The sequence below is a fragment of the Anas platyrhynchos genome, chromosome 1, assembly GCF_047663525.1.
Source record: "Anas platyrhynchos isolate ZD024472 breed Pekin duck chromosome 1, IASCAAS_PekinDuck_T2T, whole genome shotgun sequence".
NCBI classification, from domain to species: Eukaryota; Metazoa; Chordata; class Aves; order Anseriformes; family Anatidae; genus Anas; species Anas platyrhynchos.
Window position 1 is genome coordinate 124,891,270 of NC_092587.1, and position 18,285 is coordinate 124,909,554.

An 18,285-nucleotide genomic window follows, 5' to 3' on the forward strand; every position below is an offset into this window, starting at 1 on the left:
ACCGGTTAGCGTTTTCATGATTCAGTTTCGTTGTTTTGCTTCCTCCAAACAGTAGCCTTTTAATGCAGTGTTTGAGAGGGACGTGACCTAAATATCTTTTTACTGAAGGCTGCAGGGATACTTGAAATGACTAGCCCACTAAAAACGCATGCTTTTGTTGCACTAGTGGAATTCAGAGCTAGTCTGCATGAGGGCGGCTCCCCAAACAACAGAAAAAGCACGCAAGTTTTGACAGATGCTCTCTGCTCTTTTTGTCATCGTGTCACATAAACTAGCTCAGACTGCATCTAGACAAAAGGACATTAAAAGTAATCTTGATGCTGTGAGTACCTTCTCAGTCCTACAGGTGTCACAGTACTGACACTAATCCCAACTGTGGGAGATTTCTCAATGACCTAACCCCGAGCAAGGCGGACAGCTGTGTGCATGGAAGGTTCTACATCTCAATACCTTCCACACTATCACTTCCACTTCTGTCAGAGATGCACAATATCACTGGAGCAGAGGTTGTTTTCTGTTACCTGGCACGTTTATAAAGCACCAGAAGCAGCATCAGCTGAAATTAGTAGTATGAAAGCAGGCACCCGTTTCTCTTGGAGCTCGCATCATTTCAGAGTAGTTGGAGTGCCAAATCAAAAATTGCTCCCTGTCATTTGAAAAATTAGAAACTAATTAGTAAACAGAGGTGTTTATTGTAGAAAAGCCTCACATTCAAAAGAACCTATGTGCCATGCTTGATTTCTGAATGCCATCGCTGCTAGCTTGGCACTGCTCTTCAAAACCTCAGTCAGGAAGAGTAATGGTTTGAGAAGCAGCATTTATGCTCTTATGATTCATTTTTATCTGCCAGAATAACCCTTAGTTCATCTGCAATTATATGCCAAAAAAACAGATATTCAAGCATATTAAAAACTGCCTGCAGTTCAATGTGACGTGTTAATATAGAACACATTTATAGACAGTGAGTCTAGCAAACCAGGCTAGCTTCATTTTAAATAAACAGACTGCTCTAATTACCAAAACTGATTTAAAAGAATCAATATTTCTCCAATCAAGATATACAACAAGAACCTTCATGCTATTTACTCAGCAATGTATAACTGCTTCTTAAGTCTGAAGTCAGTTCTGTTCACTTTTAAGCCCACCAAACAGGAATTATTACTTCCATTGAATCACTCTGTTTAAATTCCTCTTACCTTTATTGTAAGCAGCCAGATTTTGGAAATATCTGTAATAATTCAAACTTTGCTGCATTAGTAAGTATTTTTCTGTAACTGATTTCATTACTTCTGGGCAACTAGGAGCTTATTTAGACAGCTGATTTGACTGACTGCTCACAGGTCCTACTCCAGGCACTGCAAGAGGCTCACTCTTAACTCTTCCTTAGGGTTAGCATGCCCTGAGGTTTGCTTGTGCGACTGCTTTTAGAGTACTTACTGATCCCAGGACTGTAAAAAAAATTAACAGCACCAAGTTGTATCTTAAGCTAAACCATATTTTTTAATTTTTTTTGTTCAGAATGTTGGAATTTTTATTTTATAAAAAACAGATCATTTCAGGAGGCTGAATGGGGAGCAGTTAATCTAACTAAATCTAATAAATCGGTACTGGCAGGCATGAGGGATGAGCAGCCTGAACACAGCAGCACATGCAACTGAGCTGTAAGTTTGTGTTACCAAATATCCTAGCTCTACATTAGCCCGCAGTCATTAACAGCGAAGATGTTTCCCTTCTGAGGTACACATCACAACAGTAAGCAGCATCCCTACCCCTGCAACAGAAGAAAAGGAATTGCAAGAGAGGATGCTTCTGTACGTTAGCCCTTTTGCTCCCACGTTGATACATATCCAAAATCTCTACACGATTCCTTACTGAGTATGGCAGAAACTTCTAGAAGAGTAGAGGAGTGTCTTCCTTGACAGCCATCCAGAGGGGACGTGCAAAATCCCTGTCCAACAGACCTGGCAGTGTCGCCAAGCAGCCTGAGTGGCTGCCCTACCTGCACAGCCCTTCTCCTCCATGGTGGAGCAACACAGTTGTCGCAGCAGCCCAGCAGCCACATTATCTCCTCTCGCTGCCCTCAGCTTCCTCCTTTCTGTTGTCACGCTGTGGCAGTAACAAAGGATGTTCTCCTCCGAGAGGGGTATCTTTTATCTGTCAGCCTTTTTCAACCACAAATGCATATGTTTGTGTAATCTCCAACTCCGCAGCCTCAAGCCAAACCATTCTTGTGCATCAGTCTACTGGTCCAAATAAACCTGAACACCAAAACCAAAGCAAAAACAGAGACGCCCTTAAGGAGATGACCAAGGCATAGAGCCTTGTGATAGAACTGACCTTGCTTACGTGGCATAATATTAATACTGGTTGCAACAGCATTCATATTCCCCCATCTGTACGCCTTGCTGCATCGGAAAATACTGCCAAAAGGTCCTGAACACGTGGCCTTCACAACTTAAAAAACAAGTGAAAACAACTGCTCCCATTGCGACATTTACATTTTCAGAGCAATTATAAATACATAATAGCACATGCCTTTATAGCTTCTTCTACAGTGTTTTTAGTTTGGGTTATTTTTCTCTCTCAAAATAAACATCCCTACTAGGCAATCAGGAGTTGGCTGAAGAAAGGGAGCCGGTCCCTGCACAATCCAGCTCCACAGTGCATCTATTTTAAATGAAATGGGCTCTAACAGCAAACTTTTTTAAAGCTAAGCCTTAAGCAAGGCAGTCTACAGAGCAAATTCATAAAATTTTAAGAGCCTAAATTAGAACTTAAGTTGCAATTAGGCACCTGCTCTTAGAGGCAGTAGTTATAAAATTCTCTTGCCCGCGGCCTGGAGATTCAGCTTATGGGCCTTTGATTTCCACTGAATCTCCCATGCTCAGACTGGTCCTTGACCACGCTGGCAGGACTGAACAGTGCCAGGTCCTGCTCCCAAGCGCAGCCAGCATCTTCTGACAGTGCTGCCCCTTCCCTCAGCCTCCTGGGGATCAAAACTTGGGAGTGGTGTAGTCCCGCTCTCTTCAAAAGTCATGACGACTGAGTGCTTCACAAAACACAATCGGTACACTTACTTCTTCCAGATGAAAATCATAAGGAGAGCCAACCTCTGTTCCAGGGAAAACTACGACTTCAAATGGAGTATACCTTTGCATGGAGTCAGAAAACATGCCCTGAACAGTCTGTGGATGATCCAGTAGGTACTGCTCTGTGAATCTGAGCTTTGAAGAAAATCTCACAAAACGTACTTTACGTTTCTCCTTGCTTGAACTAAAAGAAACTCTTGAAATTGCGATTGTCATTGCTGCTTTTGTGAGCTGCTTCTTGTTGTAGCCTGCTGGATCTTTGTCTTTGCCTTTTTTTTTTTTCCTGTGACCCCCAACTAAATTTATATTAAAAATGACTCTTCCAATAATTGCTACAAAATTGTCATGCTGGCAAGCCTGAGAAAAAGAAATCTCCCCACGAAGACGTGTAGTAAGGACAAAAACAGCAGATGGTACCCATAGGGCCTCTGCTTATGCACGAGCCTCAACAAGAGGGGCCAGCCATTACGAGAAATGCTATCATAATTCAGCCTCCCCATAAGTCAGTCCCTCACCTCTTTGAGTGCGTGCCTGCTGGTACCATTTGTGCTTTGGTTCATGAAATGGAGATTTGCTCTGCATAAGAAGTGTCCACTGGGACACTGAAAAGCTCTCAGTAAAATTTCTCTAATCCATATTAATATCTATCGACCCGCTCTGGATTTATCTAAACAATCAAGGTGGTGAAGGAATTATTCATGGGATTATTCAACCCATGCAGCTTCCAGCATGGCCATCCACCTCATTCAGGACATTTCGTTTCCAGACGATTCCTCCTCGCAGGCTCCATCGACCAGAGATAAAAGACCCAGGCACGCATACACAAGGGGCACAGGCACCAGGCTTTGCAGCCTGCAGGGCTGGATACCAGAAGCTCAAGTCCAAACAGAAGCAGAACTTGAAAATTCAGCAGCCATGCACAATTCATACAATCCTGTCCCCCACCAGCATATCTTTGCTTCTCAGTAACACTTGCATCAATGGCTTTTTCAGGCCTTACACAAAAAGAAGAAAGGCAAAAATTGGGGCTGTATAAACTGAAAAAATAAGCTATGAAACGGCAAATCCACAAAAAATAGGTTTTCACACATCGCTTGGGTATTGCTTTTACACTGATGGCAATGAGCCTGAGTAAAAGCATTCTGCAGAACTGGCTCTGAAAGTAGCTGGTCACCACCACACTGTAACAAGGCTTTGTTCATCTGCATCCCTTCACCTACCAAAGCTGCAGACGATCAATATTAACCAGATTCAGGTGTAATAACTAATGTATGTGTAAAATTTGGTCCAAGAATACCTGGGACTCACAGAAGTGGTTATTTGCCCACCCAATATAACCTATGATGAATGCTTTAGCATTTTTTCATAGCAGGGAAAACTAGAACTTCAAATGGAGTATACCTTTACATGGAGGCAGAAAACATGCCCTGAACAGTCTGTGGATGATCCAGTAGGTATTGCTCTGCAAATCTGAGCTTTGAAGAAAATCTCACAAAGATTAAAGTTTTGTGGCAAAAGACTCATCCTATAATAGACCTTGAAACATTTTAAAATACTAAAGCAACGCTGCATGTGTGTGCAAAATCACCAGGAGTAAATTACTTTCCTATAAAAAAGCTATTAATAGCCCACAAAGAGGGCAGGGTATCACGGAGATCATCATTAAAATGTCAACATCTGACACTAGACACTTCGGGGTTTTAAAATCTTACCCTGAAAAACTGTCCTCTTGCTGTGTCAGTGGGGTCTCATCAGCCTTCCACTTTTGCTGTCACCTTTTATGCATGAGAGACTGCAAAAAAGGTCAATAATAAGAATTTTGCTGCTGTAACTTAACATTGTTATATGTTGTTACCAGCTAAAATTTAAGAATGTTTGGATTAAAGGCAGCCCAGTCTAAGATGACCCTACAATCAGCATTCAAAAGATTTCTAAGAACTTTGTAAGAAGCACTTCAAAGCACTATAAGGCCACGGTTCCTATTTTACACTTCGGGGGGGGGGGGGGGGAGACAATTTAGGATTTATAGAGTCCTCTAGAGGTTTATTTGTGGTTAAGTCTTTGCTGCAATTACTACCAACAGATACAGCATTCAAGAAAGCGCGTGAGCGAACACTACAGCAAGCACCGGGCTGAAGCGCAGGTTTCATCCCTAAATTAAAATACCAAGAGTGGGAGACGTTTGATGCCTCTCCTAGCAATTCATACAGATCTATGAAAAGAACAGGATTTGCACTTTTTTTTTTTTTCCTTCTAAAAGCATCTTATTGCTACAGACAAAATGCAAATACAGAAACGTGGGGGAAGATTTCTTTCTTACCACCACCACTGTGGACCACTTCTGGCACCTGGCAACTCTCAGAGTAACAGGAGAATTCCCATCTCCTCCCTCCAGGGAAGTACCACTGCTTATGTTTCAAGAGATTTGCTTTCTCATTTGCCTATAAGCAAAAAAGACATTCTTCAATGAACGAAGGTGAAAATACTTTGTTTAAAAGCAAAATACAATGCAAACAACACAGAGCTGCTTACCCTGCTCACAAATTCTTTAACTCAACCGCTCTCTACGAAGATTACCCATCTTTCTCTTTTTTTTTTTTTTCTTATTTTTTCCCCAAAGAAAAAAATAATTCTTCCTATATACTAGTATTACACTCTGCTCCGCAGGTAACGACTACTATTGCTTTCAGAAGGTCTGACTGGCACATATCCATGAAATTAAAAGCAAATGTTCTCATTTTATATCTAGCAGTGAAATTGCAGCTTCTATTCAGAATGGAGAAGGGGCTTGCATACTTAAGGACTAGCCTACTTTTCCTAGCTTTACTAATAAGCATAACAAAAGGTATTTCTTTTACCTACAAAACCCTGTCTTGATAGAAGTTATTTGAAAATGAAGCAGAAGCAATTATCCACTCTCAAAACACACACTTAATCCCTATATTTTATTAAGAGCATTTTTTTTATGATCCTGAAGCAATTAAGTTAATCATTATTTAATTTTAGATTTACCGAACTGAAGATTTACTTCAGACACGAGCTCACTTTCCAGATAATTTAGTCTCAGTAATTAGAGATGTACTTCACCCAGAGGTGGCTTGTTTAAAGGCTGTTATGTAATTTCACAGGCCTTACAAGCTCGGCAAGGTTGGCGCAGCAATCTACGAATCACAGTCTGTTAAACCTGAGTTTATTGGGGGGTGCTGTATAGGAGGAGCAGAAATAGAGATGGGGCATGTAGGATCACATTGCATATATTTACCCTGGCCACCAAGCCATTCAAAACCTGCTTAATTCTGACCTAGTTCTGACAAATCTGGGCAACCATCATGCCGACACGAGCAAACACTAGTTAGCCTTTCAGCAAGCTACTAACGGGCTACCTCGGATTTAGGTCTGTGGGCAGCTCATGACTCGCTGCCAGCCAGCCCATCTGGGCTGGCACCGTTCCCAAGGCCGGTTTTCTGTCAAAATGCATTTGCTGTTTTTTTTGGAGCAAAGGGTAGCACCATCTTTTGCCATTGCCATTAGAAACAAGGGAAAGAGATGACCAGGCAAGCATTTGAAAGAGATACACCACTTTTTGCAACTCCTTCTCATGCAAGTTGCCCAAGAAACCAAAGCTCAACACGATTAAATTCATCTATTTTCAAACCCTATTTCTATTTTCATTCCCTCCAAGCGTGGAAACTGTAGATTCATTTCAAGACTTTAATATTAGTGCTTTTATGATGCAGTTTGACTTTGTGCATAGAAATGACTACAGAACTCATGTGGCACCAATGGCGCACAGGACTTCAGCAAAGACTGATGGAGAAAAACATGAAGTTACAGAGAGACTAGGACATAACAAGTTTGCTGAAGGGAGATTACTAAAAATAAGTGCAAGTAATTCTTGGCTATCTGGATCTCCAGAAAACACTGAATCATACTTTTCCATGTGGTGGTATGTTAAGTAAGCAAAGTTGGAGACCAGTAGAGGAACAGTGACACCAGGCCCAAGAGAGATGGTGACAGACAGCGTGGAAAGAAAAAGTTGCAGAAATTCTCAAAGTTACTAATGAACACATTAAGCATAAGCCAAAAAAATCAGTCTTCTGGTTCATTTTAACCAAACGATGGCTTGCGTACAAAAATAAAAATAAAAAATGACAGAAGCTGATGACAAAGTTGGGAAGCAATTTCAACACAAACGTGAATTGAGCTGTCATACAACAGGCATCACGACCTCAAAGGCTGGAACCATACAAGTGGGATGGAAACACACTAATATACAAAGCACAGCCCCATATGTAAAACAAGCAAGCCCCAGCCAGATGCTGAAAGATGACCAGTCCTGGAGCAGAAGGGCCTGGATGATCCTAGCACAAAATACCTCAATTGCCACCAAGATGCAGTTGTGAAAAACGCACGTACAACCCTGGGAAGTACCCAGTTAGTATCACAAAGTGATTTACAGCAGGTACACTTGCCCTCGTTAGCAATAAGGATAAGCATCAGGGAGGGGAATAAGCCAGAAAGGCTGCTGATACCAGAACTAACAGCCATCAGCTGGCCAGGAGGTGGTTTAGGCTGCAACCTAACCAGAACAGCAAAACTGTGGGAGAAGCTTTCATGACCATGAACCTACATGCTTAAGGAGGCCCATGTGATATTAATGAGGAGTTTATTTATCATATTTATGATACAACACCTGCTGCTCTTTACAGCTCCAACTATTTTTGTGGCTGTCCTGTCTAAGAACTTGGTGAAGGGTCTATAAAACAATCACCAAAAGCAGCTGGTTCTTAGTGCTGGTGGGGGGGAGGTTGGTACAAGCACGTGGGTTACAGGAATAAAAAGGCTGACTTAGAGGGGAGGCTACAGAGTTCAAGTAACGTTCCCTACACATCAGAAAGGCAAAAAAAATCCTCTAGTTTGAAATAACAATTTTAGAAATTATATTTACATTACAACTCTCAAACGCATGTAGAGTAATATAAAGTGCTCGTTATAAAAGCTCAGTATAAAAACATTCAAGTCCTGCTTCCCAATATCCCATGCTACAGCAACCTGCAGAACTGATGCAACAAAGCATGCTACAGTTCAACAAACTGCACTGCTCAAGCCAAGCTGCTCCTTGGAAGAAGTACTTTTCCTGCTTTTGAAGTGATTCTTGAACACTGCCTTCATGCATTTCAAAGGGATCTTCGCCTTTTCACTGCATTTGTATGGTTTCTCTCATGCAGACATTTCACTAAAACTGATAATGCTGAGGTCAAAGTTCCCATAATGAAAGACTGCAACTGGTAGAAGAATTTCTGTTTCAGTATTGAGGCAAGGCAGGGTTATGCGAAAAAACAGGATTTGAAAGCAAGTTTGGTCTGACACTTTCTACTGTATCAGTGCCTGCACAAGGATTTGATCCCTAACTTAAGTCTTTCAATTCAGTCTTTCAATTCCTTATCTTCTTTATTATTATTATTTTTTAAAAGTTTAACCATGGACAAGAAACTGGAAATATATCAAATCTCTGTTCTGATGTCTGCCTAGACTGAACACACACACCTAAGCAATACATTGAGCAAAGAAAAGTCACATTCAAGCACACGCATTTCTTTTGCATAGCACCTTGCACTGAATTCAATATAACAACCCAAAAAACATATCTCCATTAGCTACCCTGATAACTCAGCTTTGAAAATATTTTTAGCATTCCAACATTCAGGATGTACAGGACTGAATACATCCAACTTCATCTTCAGCATCATCTCACAAGGGCAGCACTTCATAACCATACAGGTATCCACTGAAGGGCTTCAGCAAATTACTTCTTGTCACCTTCCTTCTACTGTGACTGTCCTATCTTAGAAAGAAAGCACCTAAAACTAACAGTAATTGGAAACGATAGACCCTGAAAGTGCTTTCAGAAAGAGGTCTTCAGTCAGAGTAGAAGAATTAGGGCAATATCAATAAAGGTACGAGGGGTTTAAAACACTTCATGTGAAGTGTTGTTGTTCTGCCCATCCAACGCATAACTGAACTGTAAATCTTCTTGCCATGGCCACTACAGGTGGCTTAAGTAAACTGAGAAGAGAGGAGCTAGACTCATGAAAGAAATGGAAACTATGAGATGACAGAAAATACCGATCATTGTGTTGACTGTAAATCCTTCTACAAGGCATCCTTTATAAGACTGACTACTGACCTACATGGACCATCAACAGATGCTCTCCCTTTTCAAGACAGAAATTAGACTTCTGCAGCAAACAAAGTATTTAATTTTCCAGTGTCACCTGCAACCAAACTCTTCAGTTTTGAGCTTCTCTGTAAGACGGAGAAGAGATAAGCAAAACGAAGCAGATGAATGCATCCACGGCCTCTTACTTCTGCAAACTTCTCTGAAGAGAAGCGAGCTTGCATACCAGCAGAAGACAAGTTCCATCTAATCCTGTCCGTAGCTTTCTGTGGAGGTAGGGCTCTGATAGATAAGCATCCTCCAGCAGATTCAGCTGTGACAGCTAAAACGTTACTGCCCTCTTTTGTATGTCCCAGCCTTCTGCTGGGGATTACTGCTTCGTAACTGGAACATGCACCTGAACCTTAGCTGCCCCAGTTCACAACTAAATTGCTTAGTTTAACCCCCTGATGAGTGTGCATTCTTGTCATTACTTTTATTTATTTAAAAAACAATATATAGCAGCTGGAAAATTATGTTGGAGTTTACCCTGATTAAAGGCCTAAATAGGTAGATTTCTGCCTTCATTTCATGCCCTGTCCCAAACACAGGGACCAAGAGTCTCAGCACTATATTCAGAGTGAAACGTCCAGTGCGCTGCTGAGGCTGCACAAGCTTTTCTCCCAGTTCTCTGAAGTTTTCTTTGGTGTACGGTAGATTTATAGATAGCTTTTAGAGCTGTAGGCCTTTTAATGGCCTTCTGTCTGGGCGAGAAAAAAAAAAGGTCTTCATAATTAGTCACTAATGAGAAGAAATTGATTGCTAATTTTTCTGTTCTTTCCAGAGCAGACTTTCCAGGTACTGCAAATTAACCATTTTCTTACAAATTCACTGACAATCTTAATCTGAAGGAGTTACCTCATGGGATTTGAGATTTCCAGTTAGCATTTGACAGAAATAGCTTTACAGGCTCCAAGTTTCTAGCAGTGGCCTATGGAGAGGCAGGCAGGCTGTGTGGGGTGCCAGCTGGTCCCACCCGTGCCTGTGCCACAGGGGACCCCCAGCAGCTCGCATCCCCTGTTGTATTCCTCTCCCCAGTGCTGACAGAGAGCTCTGCCACCCTTCTGTGGTGCAGGGAAGTGTATTTTCCCCATCTGTGACGGACAAAAACCAAGCACAGCAAGGCCAAGTGACTCAGACCAACCACGTAGTGGATCTGAAGACTGTAGCCTCCCAAGACCCTTACGTAGACAAACAACATCTCCTTGAGCTCACCTACAGACTCCTCTCCCCTCTCCACACTAAATACCTTTTAACAAGGGGCTGTCACCAGGGTCGTGAGTCAAGCAGGCTTGGCTAAAAATATTCTCAAATACTGCTCCTCACCTGCCTCGCTGTTGTCCACCTGATGCTCTGCCTCGACTCTGGAGACACTTCAAGCTTTCAAGCTTCTGCAAAGCACCCACTGCTGTCAGCGCTAGCACCAGCAACCTGCTGGCAAGAGAGCCACATCCCAGCACTGGCCACGAACCTGCATGGCAGCTATTTGTTGCTGAAGGATCCTCCTACTCCTCTGTAGCTCTTTTGCTCCTCCTGACTAAACTAATTACATGTATTTCTGTTTATTCGTAACTCAAAGACAAGTGAAATTAAAAGGATATAGAACAGTAACCTACTTAGGAACTTTAATGAACATGAAGAGCAAGTTTTAGAAATAAAATGTGTTCTAAAGCACTTGCAGACCTAAATAGACATTTATTCCCTGCCCAAAAGCCTTCGCAGTCTGCATTAAGAAAGTAAAAGCCTTTTAAAGAGAGCTTTAAAATTCTGAGCTTCCGCACGTAAGATCTGAATGGGCAGCGGTGAAACTAGCTGCGTTAGCTGTCATGTCTCACTCAATAGCACAGACAAGGGAAGTACAGTTAAATACAGCTGTATTCTGAGAAAAAAAGTGCTCTTCTCTGTTACGGGCGAAGTTATTGCAGTGAAGGAGACGATAATTTTACATGCATCAGCTCTTCAGGATCTCAAGAAGTCAGATATATTCCACATATTCCTTTCCAAGAAGAAGTGGCCAAGATTTTTTTTCTTTTTCTTTTCCAAATGCACATCTTTAACAGAGCTACATGCCACAGCCTAGTGTTAACTGCTCCAGAAAAATATGTGCCCTCAGCCTTTGAACTAGTGTTCCCCCCACCACCACCTTGTTTACACATGGGAATTTTTTTATTACTATCTTTATAGTATTTCTAGTTAATCAGAAATACATAAATAAGATTTCCAGAAGGCTGATGGAGCTTGAGCTAATTATAATCTGAAATAATAAGGTAATTCCTAATAGGATGCATTATCTTTACGTTGTCCTAGCTTGGACTTTGGACTTGGCCAAACTGAGCAAGAGTAAACTTTTTTTTTTTTTTTGAAGTTAAAAACAGAGGAAAATAAATAGAAGAGAACACAGCTGCAGAGACAGAAAACGAGTATTTTATTAATCATCCACGAGTGCAGCTGATGAGCCCACCAGCGGGTGATGCAGGGCCCTCTGAGGGGCCGGGGCTGCCCCACCGGCAGCGGGTGGAGAAGGCCTCACCTCAGCCCTCCCGCCAGCCCCATGGCTGGCACAGGCAGCAGCAGGGCCCCAGCTCACCCCGGCTGAGCGTGGCTGGAGCAGGTGCCAGCTATTTTTAACGCCTAAACCGTGATTCACATCTGAGCTGCTGTTAAATTGGAAAGGGAGAAGTGGCCGCAGCGGTGGCAATGGGGAGGCAGCGGCACAGCGGTGAAGGGATGGTGATGGCCAGGACATGGTCATGGTTTGAAACACGCAGGGGGCTGCAGGAACGACTTGGTCCCCCACAGCCGTGCCAGGCTGGCTTTAAAGAAACTTATTTTCATGAAGGAAAGATGGTGACGCAAAATCACATCATGTATGGGGAGGCAGTTGCCAGAAGCCTTTACAAGCAGGCCAGGCTAACATCTGTCAGGAAGGAGGGCTGACACCTCCTGGGTCCCCTCTGGCTCCCTGTGCTCTAAACTAGCAGCTGCTGCACACCTGCAAGATGCCAAAAAGCCTCGACCCTTCCTCCCCGAGCAGCATCCCCTTTGGCAGCAGTAGGAGGAGCAGCATGCACCTGCTCTGGCTGATCTCAGTGCTTCTGGACACTGAAACATAGGCACCGCTTGTAAATAAAGGAACGTGAGGCCGAATTAATAAATTCTGAAGTCCTGCCTGGCAGGACACTGAAGCAATAGTCTAATTTTCAACTAATTTAAATACATTAATTGATTCACCAGTTTGTTCTCAGAACGCAGATCTCTAAAGGCTATTCGAAATGTACTCAGTGGCAAACTATGTGCAAGGAACCGTGTCTGCAGCAGATCATCTGCAAACTGAGAATGACTTCAAAATCCATTTCACGTATATCGTTCTCCTGCTCTGAAAAATCTCAGCTTCTAAGATTAGAGATCTTTTGGAAGATTATTCATCTCCTCATCTCACACTTAAAAGGAGGCCAGAATTTAGACTGTATCTGAAGCCATTCAGTACAAGCAGTTTTCCTATCAAGGGACCATCTTTTCATTGAGATCTACCATGTATCTCAGTGTTTGACTGAGATATTTAGTATCTTTTTTCCATAAACACAAGAGCTGAGCAGTCTTCTAATCTCTGAGATTGTAAATGCCCATATTCTACAGCTACAGTGATTAAACTAACTTCTTGTGCCATTACCCACACCAAGTCTCTTCTTTACCGTCTGGTCTATTCCCACATTGCAATCTTAAGTCAAACCAAGATAAACTATTCTCTAAGATCAGCTGACTTGTCTCTCCCTCAAAAATCACTGCAGCCAGAATGATTCTGAGCAGATATGAAGCATCTTGCTAAATAGCCAAAAGGTCTCTTTTAAAGAAAAAAAAAAAAAAAAGAAGTAGACGTCAATGCATGTGGATATTTTTAGCACCTGAGTTGTTCTATATTTATTCCTTTGTCTCTCACTGGAGAGAAAAAAATAAAAAACACCATCCCTGATGAAGCATTACCAGGAAACATATTCTACTGGAAAGCCTGCTTTATGAATCTTAGCTTGATGAGCACTGCAACATGCATGTCACACCACCCATTCAACCATACTTGCCTCAGGGTTATGAGTACACACAGAATAACATTTTCTCAGTTACAAAGAGGTGCTTAAAAAAACAAACAAAAAAAAAAAAAACAAAGCAAACTCCTGAGCCTAACCCTTCTGTCATTTTATTTTGATGCAACACCTTAGTCTTGCACTTAAGAACTACTAACTTGAAGTATTTTGAATGGTGTAAGCCAGTACAAGACTTCTCCCTCCTACCTCTGCCCCCCCCCCCAAAAAAAAATAAAAAAATAATTCAACAAACCTTCTGGGATAGCTATTAAACGCAAAATGAAAGCACCACCTCCAGCTCCAGGACACAAGATACTTCATCTAAATCTCAAGTCAGCAGCAACAGTAGCATCTTGGGCAATATTCAAGCAATAAGAGATTACTTCTCTCTTCCTTATTCTGTTTCCTTAGAGTTGTCACTTTCTTGCCCACAAGACTCAGGTCCCATTACCTCCAAAGTGTTTATTCTACCTCAATATCATCATGCCTCTGATCTTATGCAAATTAGCTTAGAATTTGTTTTCAAGGGCAGGATACAGATTATCAAAGGCGTGGGTTATTTGTGTGGGAAAGAGATACTTCTGATAGACAGGAAAAGCAGACTGTGTCAAGGAAGCTATTCCTAGTTGTAGTAAGCTTTCATTAAAAAAAAAGAAAGAAAATAAATTAAGACAGGGTCTTATATCATCAAAAAATCCGCTAATATATTTTGAGGCTAATAGTATTTCAATTTCCTGCTCTAGAAAGGTACCTGTTACCCAGCCACAGTTATTTTAGAAGTTTGAGTTGTGCTAAATTTCTTAATATAGCATAACAGGAAAACTTAGGGTATTAGGGGAAAGACGCTGATAAAATACTTACCCCTGTATATAAACTTCAAGCTTCTCTCCTCTGACCTTGAAGGACACAATCTTCTTTCCAGATAACCCCTATCTACAAGAGGCGTATCTCATCACTCAGCCATACTCTCCAAGCTTTTTTCCAACTGGCATTACCTACGCATCGACAGCTCTCTAATCTCAGAATAAACAAAAGACAAGAAAGGGACTCCACAGCATGAAACTGAACCAGAAACGTCTCACTGCACACACTGACATCAAGTGAATAAGTTCAGTCAGAGTCAGGTTATTACCAAATTGATGCAGTGCAGATTACTTCAGTTTGCAATTTGCCACAAGGTTTGGAAAATCCCTACTTCTACACTATAGGCTTTTACAAGTTAAAAGTATATGTGTCTCATTACATCAACCGCAGACTGACCCTTGAATATTTGCCTTTGAAGACCTTGCACTGCATCACTATTGCACTATGGAAGCCAACAAGACTTCAGTTTATATTTACACAATTTTAAAACAAGCTGCTCTGAAGGTTTTCAACTCAGCAAACTCACCTAACTGTACTACCCAGTTTTAACTGCTTTCTTTTTTTTTTTTTTTCCCCTCCTCCACTGGCTAAAATGTTTCCCATTCAGCTGTAGTCTAATTTTTAGTCTTCAAGCAAACAAAAAAGAAATAGCTCTAATTCAAGAATCCTCTCAACTACATAAAATTCATCAAAAAAATTCCTCGTTTACTACCAAAGAACACTTTATCATTGTAAAGTACCCCAAAGCAAGGCAACAGAAACATCCAAAGTTGTAGAAAGAAAGAAAAAAAAAAAACAAAAAACACAACACACAACCAACCCAAACCCATGTCCCATAATCAACACAAAGTTTGCTCAGGAGTACAGCTGTGGAAGAAGGGATAACAAATTTATCCTTATTTCCTGGATTAGAATCCACTGAGCTCACCTTTGTCTACCTTTTGTGAACTGAGTAATCTCCTTTTCAAAACGGATTAAATTCCAGAATAAGCATGGCAAGAAAAGTTTGTCCAGAACCATGCATTTTGAATAAGTCTTTTTTCCTCTTCTCTCTCACCTTTGGCTCTCTTCCCTTCTGCTGTATCATTTAATGTCCAAATTAAGCTGTTCTGTGGCTTTTGTTAGTACTCTGGTGTCCAACTGACCACATACACCCTGTGAAACCACCTGTATAACCACTGAAAGGCAGTAACATGCAGCTAGGTATAACCCATTTGTAATTACAGACACAGAGTCTCTCACATACCCCTCTCAGTACTAGAGCCCTCCAACGTGCCTCTCCGAGCAGAGCCCTGCAGACATCCTAAAGATACGAGCTGATTCCTTAACGAGAGCCAGGCACACAGACTCACAAGGGCACATCCAAACAAGCAACTTGGGTGGGGGTCACTCCCAGGACAGCAGTGCTGCAGTCCGGAGAATCGTCTCCAACACATGGGCTACAAAAATAGCTTCTTTCAGAGGACTTAAGGCTGCAACAAGACCTCCAGCACCTGCCCCTAGTATGACAAGCTGGAAAAAGCAGCAAGGAAAGCCCAGCAAGACCATCACTGAGACCTAGCCATAGCCAGCAAAGGCACTGAGGAAGCCACCGCCTCAGGTGACCTAAAACTGTACATTAAGCCACAGCACTGCTCTGCTTTTGGAGGGAATACCTCATAACTTCTGCTTATGGCCACTGATTTCCGTCACAGGATGATTTTGGTGTGCACATACCAGACTTCCTTAGGATGAAACCAAACCTGCAGATCCACTGAGCTTCGCCCCAGAGCCCACGGGCGACACCAGCATCCAATGCGACAGGCAGGCCGCGCCTCCCCAAAGTCCTCCAGTGTATCTCAAGCAGTCAGCAGGAGACTCCGGCAGCCTTATGCAATGCCTGGAATACCCTCTGCTAAACAGAGAAAAGTGCCAAGGGCACACCACAGCCCTAAGTAGTGTGCTTTCGTGTTCAACTTGAACCGCCATCTCCCAATTCTTCATAAACCATCTTCCACTGCGGCCTCTCTTGCCTCAGTACCATTTCTCTTTCCTCAACATCTGCCCTCCCTCTTCTGTAGCCTTCTTCACTGCTGAACGCTGCCACTTTTTAGTTTTATTTTGTATGTGCTCTTTCCAATTGTCCTTTTCTACAGCAAAATCAACCCCTTCAGCCTCACAGAAGGCCCAGCATGGTGACACCTCAAGTCACACTGAAGCAGAATTGCTCATCATGCTATGCTGAACGGGGGCCAAGGCATCTCCAGTGCCAAGAGGTGGCCAACTAACCAAGGAGCAAGACTGATGACTTGTGAGTAGAAGGGGACTGGTAATCAGTGGCACAGATCTTTGGGCACATCGTCAACCCTACCTCCAAACAAAGGGATGTGCATTAACTTCTCTGATTCCAACGCAGGTAAATGCACTGCTTTTCTATACCCATCGCTAGGGAAGAAGGGTGTGTGAACAAGAGTTCAAACAGAATTGCAGTGCACTGATCTTGCATGTGCTAAGAGTCAAAACAAACATCAGCAGTCTGACTGGGAAGGCCGAGGTGCCTTTAAAAGCTATTCCACAAGGGCAAAAGATTGCTGTTGCTCGTGGCATAGCAGGCAGTTACACCAGAAAGTATCACTCCACTCCTTGCCCTGCACAAAAGCCTTGCTCAGTCCTGGTCACCAAGCACACAGCACGTTCTGCTAACATAGCTCTTCCAGGGCTTCCCACAAAGACCCTCACATTTGGCCACCTACTTTCCCAGCAGAGTGGGGTACGCGCTGATAATAAGGTGGAGGCACTACACACATCAGTGTTTTCAATTTCATCTATGGTTGACCGTGACCATAATGTGGGATGTTCCCATTTCTTTGGAATAGGAATAGCTCTTGCTGCAGTCAAGCACAGCAACACACTTCCCTTCACTCTGCTCCCTCTTTCATATTTTGAGAGGTGTGAAAACTTGAAAGCCATTCACTACATTTGGTCGTCGAGGGTGAGCAGCAGTGCTCCAGGCCAATTCCTGATGCTTCCCTAGTGATGATCCTCCTCCTATAGATGTCTCGCAGGGTCCCTGAAGGCTCAGCATGGAAGGAGTTGCAAGAAGAGGATGGAAAGGCCTGAGAAAAGACTCACCCATTTTCTCAGTCCCATGAGGGTTCAGTAGCCACCTGTGATTCAGAAGAAATTGGAAATACTCACTTTTTGCAGGGGTAGGACCAGGAAACACGTTCCACCTCAACAAGGCAAGATACGAGGCCATGGCCCAGAAACCCCATTCCATGGCCTGAGGCCTGCAGGACTGCCAAATGGCTGCCCCTACTGCTTACCTAATGGTGGCTCCGGGCCAGGCAGCAGGTTGGACTCAACACGCACATTGTCTGGGGATCCACCGAGAGCAAAGGCCCGGGTTATCTTGTTGACACTACCCACATGCTAAGCTAAAAGGTTTGGAAGACAGCCTTGGACTACACCCAGACTGGACCCGCTCACCCCACATCAGCTCACCACTGGTAGTAGGAACTGAAGGTCGTGCGATTTTACAGGTGACAGCCCCTCCTTTGCGCAAGGTCTGGGCTGCTCATGTTTCATTTGGTGACAGCAGAGACAGCGGTGCCATCTGATGGCAGAAGGCCTTGACCTTTCATACTCAAAGGCTCTGTGCCCACTGCTGGTCATTTCATGTCTCGAGGGCAAGAGCATCCTGCTAGACCAGACCTGCCCACCAGGGACAGAGATAGAACAGCTACAAAACTTCTGAGAAAGCTGTGACTTCTGTCTTGTTCCTCAAACTACAGAATGTCCTGGAGGGTGAGAGTTTGGTCATTTGGTCGTGCTCCTTGGGCAGCTGGTGGTAAAAAAAAAAACAAACACAACAATCTCAGAGTAAAGAAGAGATTAAGGCAGCAGGTTGAATGGGTCACTCAAGCGAGCAGGAACAGAAATTAACTTTGATCCCACAAGAGGCTTACACAGGCACTAGTGGCAAGGAAATGATGTGCTAGCACCTTTCCTGTGAAAGGGGACAGGTGACAATTCGACACTTCCTGGAGGAACAGTC

At 42.9% G+C, this 18,285-nt stretch overlaps 1 protein-coding gene across 9 annotated transcripts in view; it reads right to left on the reverse strand.

Moving 5' to 3' along the window:
• The window catches only part of AGPAT3 (1-acylglycerol-3-phosphate O-acyltransferase 3), an 87,218-nt gene that overhangs the window by 43,916 nt on the left and 25,017 nt on the right, over positions 1–18,285 (reverse strand). Inside the window, exons 1-3 of one of the 9 annotated variants that reach the window (XM_005012470.6) lie at positions 14,247–14,636; positions 5,410–5,530; positions 4,802–4,881 (exon numbers count right to left, since the gene is read on the reverse strand). The exons of 1 other annotated variant lie outside the window; for it this stretch is intronic. The gene's annotated coding sequence lies outside the window, so the exon portion shown is untranslated. Of the gene's footprint in view, positions 1–4,801; positions 4,882–5,409; positions 5,531–10,632; positions 10,762–14,246; positions 14,637–18,285 lie in introns of those variants that run through there. 7 more of the 9 variants (XM_038172299.2, XM_027448810.3, XM_005012471.6 and 4 more) reach the window with 7 other exon arrangements.